Genomic DNA, 8335 nt, shown 5'->3' on the forward strand with positions numbered 1-8335 from the left:
GGAGCCTGTCCCTCAAGGTGGGAGGCAGCAGCAGCCTGACAGAGGCTGGTCCTGCCGAAACCAGCCTGTCCCTGCTTCCTGGGTGACTGCCAGCACCCTCCTGCAAGGGCTTCCCGAAGGCTGGGGGAGGAAGGAGGCCAGGAGGAAGGAAGGAACCCAAGAAACTCTCAGGGGACCAAGGCAACATGCAAATCCTAACCAGACACCTAACCCTCCTAAGGGATAAGGTCATGGTTTCTGGGAAGGAATTGGGGACATTTTTCTCAGTGAGCACAAATCCCTTCAACCGTAAATTGCTGAGAGGCCATGTGTCAGAGACATCTGTCAACCTTCATGCCTGCTGCATCACTCTTGTGAATCCTTAAAGGGATAGGAACCCTGGCGTTAGGGTCATGAAGGAGTTTGAGGCCATTCCAGATGGGAACAAACAGGAAGTTCGGGAAAGAGCAGAGAAAACAGGCGCTTGGGGGGGACACTCACTCACCTGGGCATTGCAGGGGCCAGAACGAGAAACCCTTTGAAGGGTCCCACAGGGTGGAGATCCACTGCCTCCAATCTCTGGACTAAGATCTTGCTCAGGACATCCTGACACTGAGATCCCCTCCCACCCCTGGGGAGGGGCAGCAGGGCCAGGTCATAGGACAGCACCTGTGAGCACTGTGCACACTGGAAAGGAGGCTATGCCCCTGGGTGGCGACCTGCAGAGTCTCAGCTGGGACCACTCTCAAGAGTCAGGGTGTCCTCCACCTGCCTACTCCCTCTTTTTCATCCCATATGGATCTTCAGAGGAAGCCGTGGCATAGCTAAAGAAAGGGAGCATGGAAAGGGTAGGGAATGAGAATTAATTCTGCAAGTCTGTACCCAGCCCTCCAGGTATGCAGCCCGATTACCTGGAGTGGGTCCCAGAAATGCAGAAACACACCCCTATCTTCAGGTGCTGAGCATCTGTCACTTGGAGGGGACACAATTTGTGGCAGTGGGGGGCAGAGTGTGGCTCACTGACACTGTACTCCTCAGAAAAGACCATGACGGCAAAGGAAAAAAGGAGTGAGGGCAGCTTCCTTGGGACAACCCCGAGGACTGTCATGGTGTGGGGCCAGGCCCTGCACAGTTCCATCAGACTGGACCTGCCTCCCTCCCCATGGAAAGAAGCCTAGAAGGAGGAGGATGAGGCTCTGCTGAGGGTCTAGATTGAGGACTCGGGCTGGTTTGCTTTGGACTTCTTTTCAAAGCCATTGGTGCTCCGCCACGTCTAAGTTCACACCCTTGAGTCCCACTTCACACTTGGGGCCATGGCACCCATCTCGGTGTAGCCCTGCCCGCTCATGGAGCCCAGGGTGGAGGGCCATGGGTTTGTAACCTCACAGTTCTCTGACACTCCAGAGATGATTCCTGGGGAAGAGTCCACACCTCTTAAACACATACCCTCAAGGCTATAAAGTGAATCATCTTTTATTTTATTTCAGTTTGTTTGGTGTTAAGGGATGTGTGTGTGTGTGTGTGTGTGTGTGTGTGTGTACAATCTTATGAAAATCTGGAGACTTGAGATCAAGCATGACACTCTTGCTTTCGGTTGGCCTGGGGGACATGGACTGACCTTGAGTGGACACCAGAACTTTGGAGGACTTGCAGATCCTTGAGGATCCTCCCCGTCGTCGTTGTGTCCTCAGCAGTCTCTTGTCCGACACCAAGTGTTCACTACAGGTTTGAGAATGAAGGGTCCTGCCACCTGGGAGCTCACTTTTGTTTTCATGAAGAATGCTGACATGGTTCTACAACTTCAGGGACCCGGGAGGACTCCATATCGTCAATATTACTCTAAAGGAGAAAAACTAAGACACCTGGCAAGGTCCCTGCCAACTCCAATCTGTGCTCAGCCCAGGAAGCTGTATCACTTTCTGCAAATGCCTCCCCTGTGGAGTCCCTTCTCAGAACATCATCGGAACAGTGGAGACGGAGAGAGGCGGGCCTCAGGAAGTACATGTTCGTTAGGGGAATTTCTACCCAGCGCACAGTAGGGGCTCAACAAACGTTGGCAGAAAAGGAAAGACTTGGGTTCAGAAGGGACTCTTCCTCTCCCCCTCTGGAGAGCGTGGGGAGGGGATCCGGGCTGAGGAACCTGGTGATGGCAGGGGATGGAGGGTGGTGACTCTAAAGGAGAGGACAGAGAGGGAGACATGGAGACAGGGTGCTGGTGAGGAGAGAGGCTTGGTGTCCCCAGGGAAGGGTCTGCCAGTGCCTGAGCCACCTCTCCTTCTTTGTCCATCCTCGTGTCTAATCCTCTGACTCTATGATACTTGATAAATCTGGAAAGGGAAACTTCAGCCCCTTAGCTGTGTGGAAGGGAGGGAGTCACTAACTTCTCTGTCCAATGCCTCCTCAGCTCATCCCACTCATCCCTTGACCTCTGTGAGATCACCTCACTCTTTCTCTCACAGACGCACACCCCACCGCTCCCCAAGGTCACGCTTCCAATCACTGGGCCAAGGTAAACTTTTCAACTTTTATTTAAAGAAAAGATAAGGAATTAAAATCCATGCTTTCCAGACAAATCAAATGTTGATTTCTGTGTCCTCTGTCAGGAACCCTATTGAGCACACCACCTTCCAGCGAGGTCTGCTGACTTGAACCTGAGGCTGAGGCGTCAGGCTGTTGGTCACCCTCCACACCTCCACCTCTGTCCACAGGTGTCTTCAGTGGAGAAGAGACCTCACCTTCTTCAGGCCTTTCCATCCTGTGGGAGCGGAAGACATGCCAGGGCCAAGGCACAACGGACGAGGAGGACAGAGTCAGAGCAGGCTCAGGTGAGGCTGAGTGTCCCCCAGCTGCTCACAATCTCTGTAAAGTGTGGATCCTGAGGGTGGCAGAAGAGCCCTGAGGCTCAGAGCCTTGAGAGGCCTCTTAAGGATCAGATGATGACGTGTGCGATGGGTCCTGGTTCCTCAGCTGTACAATTTGATTCTTTCCTCCCAATATCCCCAGAGCCCTGAGTAATGTCCCAGGAGAAGACTGAAGAGGAGGGAGAAAGGGAGGTGAGATGGATGTCCCTGGTGACATGAGAGCCCCTCTGTCCACTTTATTTCCCTCCCCCGATGCATGCCTCCCTTACGCTGTACCCAACTCCAGCATACCATGCACCCCAGGCTGGGGCTACAGGCCCTTGGCAGGTCTTGGGAAGTTCCAGTTGTTTATGGCATCCGCTAGGAAGGAGGGCATGTAGCTCACGGGGAGGTAGAAGAGCTTGGCATCCCAGCCAGCTGAGTATCAGGTGCGGGGGTGGCAGGCAGTCAGGGCATGTTCCATGCAGTCTGTCACCAAGGACAGATTCTTACACCAACTTGGCTCCAACCTTACAGTTGACTTCATGACTGTCAAGAAGACACCATCCAAATATGTTCTCACTTCCCCATTGTCCTACTTTCAGATCAGCTCTAGAGAAAAGTTTCTGAAAGCTCCTAAGGCCTCCAAAATACTGCCCCACATGGAATCCATACATGTCGTTGAAGTGTGTCCCAACTCTTACCCCAGGAACACTCTCTACACAGATCCTTCTGACTCTATTCCCAGTATTAACAGTCACGTGCTGCATTATGATGTTCTGGGTGAATGACGGACCAATACAACAGTGGGCCAAGATTAATATCACACAGCCAACGTAAGTATTGAGCTATACTATCTAAGTTTGTGTAAGTATACTCTGATGTTCACACAATAAGAAATTAGAAAATAGCCTAACAACAGTTTTCTCAGAACACATCCCTTCGTTAAGCAACTTATGACTATAATCTCACTGCATAAACTGGAGGTCTCTACAAACACTGAAAATCTAGGCAGCTGAAAACCAGCTGCTCTAATGCCAGATTGCCATGAGTCCACGGGTGTTTCCCCCTCCTGTTTCAGAGCCCTCCTCAACATAATTAGGGGTTCAGATGACCCATGGGTCACCAGGTCTATCAAGCCATTCCTTAGGTTACCTGTTGACCACACTGGACAATGGGAAGAAGCTCAATGTCCCACTGTGTGGCTGAGTCAGAACTGGGAGCATGGACCTGAGATCTAAGAAGGTGCTAAGGATGGACCCAGGGTTCCAGACAAAGGTGTGCTTCTTCCCCTACAGTCCACAGCCCACTCACGAGATGCCGGGAACTTCTCCCCATAGATCTCCTTGACCTCTGGGCTGGCATGATCCCATGCCTCCTGGATGCCCTGAGCTATCCTCCCATTCCTTGTCAGGCCAGTCTTGAAGTAACCAGGTTCAATAACAGCCACCTTCACCCCAAAGTAGGAGAGCTCCCTCCTGGAAGGCAGACAGGAAGAGGGACAAGGACTTAAGAGGCCTTGGGAGACAAAACACAAGAAACAAACAAACAGAAATGATACATCCCAACACAGGATTGGAGTGACATGGACTCAAAATCTTGGTAAGTTTCAAAGTGCAGCAGTCAGTTGGAGAAAAATTATGATGATGGCCTAGTCTCTGTATAAGCTTTGTACATTTTCCCACATATTTCACAAGCATGTGGTACAAGTTACTCATTAGCTCTACATCCTATCTATTCTCCTACAAAGCACCCTGCAAGTGCTCTCTCCTCCTGTGTCCCCACACATCTAATCCATCTCCAGTGATTGCTCATCTTATTTCCTCCACCCTCCCCAACCCTCTCTCTCCCCTCTGCTGCTCTAGTCAACTGCCTGGCCATCTGTCCCCTAAGGAGCCTCTCTCTGCCTGCAGTACCAGCTCCCCCACTTTCAGAGCCATCCTCTGCCCTGCAGCCAGTGGGTTCTCTAGATGTTGATTTGACAAAGTAACTACCCTGATGAAATCCCTTCCATGGGGTTCCACTGTCAACAGCATGAAGGTCCACAGCCTGTCCAGGACCTTATCTCTTTGCCAGCCCATGCATACGCACCTGCCCAGCATCTCTCCTGCCAGCCACGGACTTGTCCTTTACCCCTGGAGGACACTGCAGCATAAGTACTCAACTGTTACTCACCCTGGGCTTGGCTGTTGTCATTCCCTCATCCAGGAAGCCTTCTCACCTGTATGCCAGGCTACCCAAGTCCAGTTCTTAAATCCTCAGCTCAGTTGCTCTCCAATACCCTCCCTTCATTCCACTGGCTACCACAGCCACTATGGCTAAATTGTTCACAACATCCATGAGAGATGGCCACTACATTTCTGCATCTCTTGTCCTTTTCTCAGCGGTCAGACTTCTTAGGTCAGGGACCAAATATAGTGGTCCTAGGACATATTTATTGTGCACTCACAGCAGTGCCAGGAAGTATCCATTGAATTGACTCAAATTCTCTACCCTCACCTTAAATGCTCCCTTATGCTGAATGTCATATGGGTTATGGACATGGCCTCTGCAGCTACATTATCCTAGTTCCAATTATGCCTCAGATTTTCTGACTGTGGGCCCTCATCTAGCACAAGGATAGGTTGAACAAAACCCCATAGGCCTGGGGCCCATCCCAACACCCAGAACATTGAAAAGTACTTCTTGATGAATGCCTGGCACAAAACAAGAGAGAGAGAGATCTGGAAGGAAGGGCTTGTGAAAAGACTTTCCTGGAAGCACAGAAGCAGGAGGACTGAGGGGGGACCTCTAACCCAGTCCGGTACCTGAGGGAGTCCGAGAAGGTCTCGACACCATACTTGGAGATGCTATAGCCCCCACCAAGCAGAGACACCCGGCCCAGGCAACTGGAGACATTGACCACGCGGCCTCTCACTTTCCTCACTAGGGGCAGTAGGCTCAAGGTCACCTCAATCAAGCCCAGCAGGTTCACGTCGAGGATCTTCATGAAGTCCTGCTTGGTCAGCCACTCGTTGGGTGCTGAGGGCATGAGGACACCAGCGTTGTTCACCAGGCCCCACAGTCCTAGACACACAGGGGAAAGAAAGCAACACTGCATTGTGCCCGTGAGTGTGGACACAGCTTTGGTTCCAATTCACCTTCCAATCGAGCAAGGATTTATGAGAGAGAGTCCGTGGGGAGTGGCTAGGACACATAACAACACACTGCCAGTGGGTTTGGGAGAGGGGAGACCATTTAAGCTCACGGAGGACAGAAAGTGTGACTGCCTTCTGATTTATTCTTCAGGACACAACCACTGGCTGTTGGACAACAGGCCATCACCCTAAATTTCATGAAGGCATGAACTGATGTTGAGGAATCTCATATGTCCTTGGTCTGGAAGACGGAGAGTAATGCTTTGGGTTTTCACATATCAATGCTATCCTGCAGACCTTACAAATGTTCACCTACATTTTCAGGTTTCCTGGACAGCGACTTTTGTGAGCACTCAACAACTATCTGTGGGAGAAGGAGAGACACGCAGAGAGAGAATGAGGTAGGGAGGGGAGAGAGGAAGAAAAAGATAAAGGATAATCAACAAAAAGAAGAAAAGACAGCTAATATCTGGGTAGATGTTAGTTGGGGAAACCAGACCTCAAACCCCAGGTTTCGGGAAAGGTGAGAACAGTCATGGGGTGATCTCAGGGACTGGCCTTGAAACACCTGCAGCAATAGTGAGCAACGTTCCTGTAGGATCTGGGGGGTCAATTCCAAGGGGCATCAATTCAGGGGGAGGTAAGGCTGTCTCACCAGCAACCTCCACACAGAGGCTTCACCCCCTGGACCAGAAATCAGACACCCAGCCCACAGCACTGGAGACGTGGATCAGGTGGCGTCTAGGAGGCCTCTAGGCTAGGAGGTAGAGGTCCTCCTACCCGCACAGAAGGCCACCCTCACATCTCCCTGCTCCGTTCACCCAGCCTTGTGGAAACCTCTCTGCAGGACTCAAAGACATGATTCCGAGGACAGAAACTAAAGAGCTACCCAGCAACAACCCTCAGGGCAGCAGGAGCAGACATTCGGGGGAGTTGGGGCCGCGGGGGGCACAGGACGAACCCAGAGAGTTGAGTCCCTCTCCTGCTCAGAAACAGGCTGCCCTTCCAGGACACGCATTCTCCCAGCAGAGATGTTACTTCTAAGAATCGGGTCAATATGCACGGTTACATAGAGAGATTTGGGAAAGAAGTTCACCAAGACATGATGTATGTTGAACATGATAAATAAAATGTCGGGAAAAAGTTCATATCATACATAAGGAATGGCATTAGTAAGCAATGCTATTCAAAAAGATAAAATATTCTCAATTCTTCAAAATTAAGTTTGGGGTGTTTTTTTGGGGGGAGGGGGAAGATTAGCCCTGAGCTAACTACTGCCAATCCTCCTCTTTTTGCTGAGGAAGACTGGCCCTGAGCTAACATCCATGCCCATCTTCCTCTACTTTATATGTGGGACTCCTACCACAGCATGGCTTTTGCCAAGCGGTGCCATGTCCCCAACAGGGATCTGAACCAGCAAACCGCAGGCCACCGAGAGGCAGAACGTGCGAACTTAACCAGTGTGCCACCGGGCCAGCCCCACAAAATTCAGTTTTTCAAGAAATTTCCATTTATGCTATAGTATGCTCATCTTCTTTCAATGAAAAGAATCCGATACAACTTCATGACAATTTAATACCGTCTATGTCAAAAGGTTCCCAGGACTTGTCTCTGGTGGTGGATTGTGGGTGAGTTTCATTTTGATCTTGTACTTATCCGTGTTTTTTACAATTATCATGATTTACATTTATACTTAGAAGAAAGAAATTAATGTTCTCTTACTCCCCCATAATAAGAGGCAATTTTAGTTTAAGAAGGAGAGACAGAGAGAAAGAGAGAGACAGAGAGAGAGAAAGTGACCCCAGACTAGATTTTTTGAGCTTCCTCTGCAAATTCTGAAAGCTCAGTGTCGTCACATGAAATGGGTGACAGTGACTCCCTGGGGGAGGATTATGGGTCCCCAGCAAGAACATGGTACAGTGCTGACAACAGGAGCCCGGCTCCAGCACTGCCCCAGCCGCCCACACAAACCTCGGGGTCAGTGCCCCATCTCCACTCGGCCACCAGAAAGCGGGCTCTGATCTCCCCTGGGGCGCTGAGAAACAGGAAATGCAGAACTTCTGCTGAGAGAGGAGGGGGCACCTCAGACAGGGAATCTGGAAGGGCAAATTCTATCAGGGCAGCTCTCCCCAAACCTCCAGAGCTCCGAGGATGGGAGGAGGGGGCAGAGAAAAAGCTTGGCTGGTGAGCTGCGTGAGGGAAAGAAAGGGAGTATGACCTCAAGTCCTGGAAAACACCTAGGGAATCTTCCCCAGCAGCAGACAAGAAGTCTCCCTCCACAGACAGAAGAGAAACAGACCCGACAAATCTGGGTGGTACCTCTGTCCCTTGTGCGCTCCTTCACCCACTGGGTGGCTGCAGCGATGCTCTCTGTCTTGG

General features: G+C 50.9%; 1 pseudogene; it reads right to left on the bottom strand.

Annotated features, from left to right (window-relative positions):
* Positions 1–2489: 2489 nt before the first annotated feature.
* LOC124232271 (retinol dehydrogenase 16-like) lies at positions 2490–8330 on the bottom strand (annotated as a pseudogene).
* Between the last annotated feature and the right edge of the window lie 5 nt (positions 8331–8335).

Source organism: Equus quagga, unplaced genomic scaffold (assembly GCF_021613505.1).
Source record: "Equus quagga isolate Etosha38 unplaced genomic scaffold, UCLA_HA_Equagga_1.0 HiC_scaffold_4148_RagTag, whole genome shotgun sequence".
Classification (NCBI taxonomy): domain Eukaryota; kingdom Metazoa; phylum Chordata; class Mammalia; order Perissodactyla; family Equidae; genus Equus; species Equus quagga.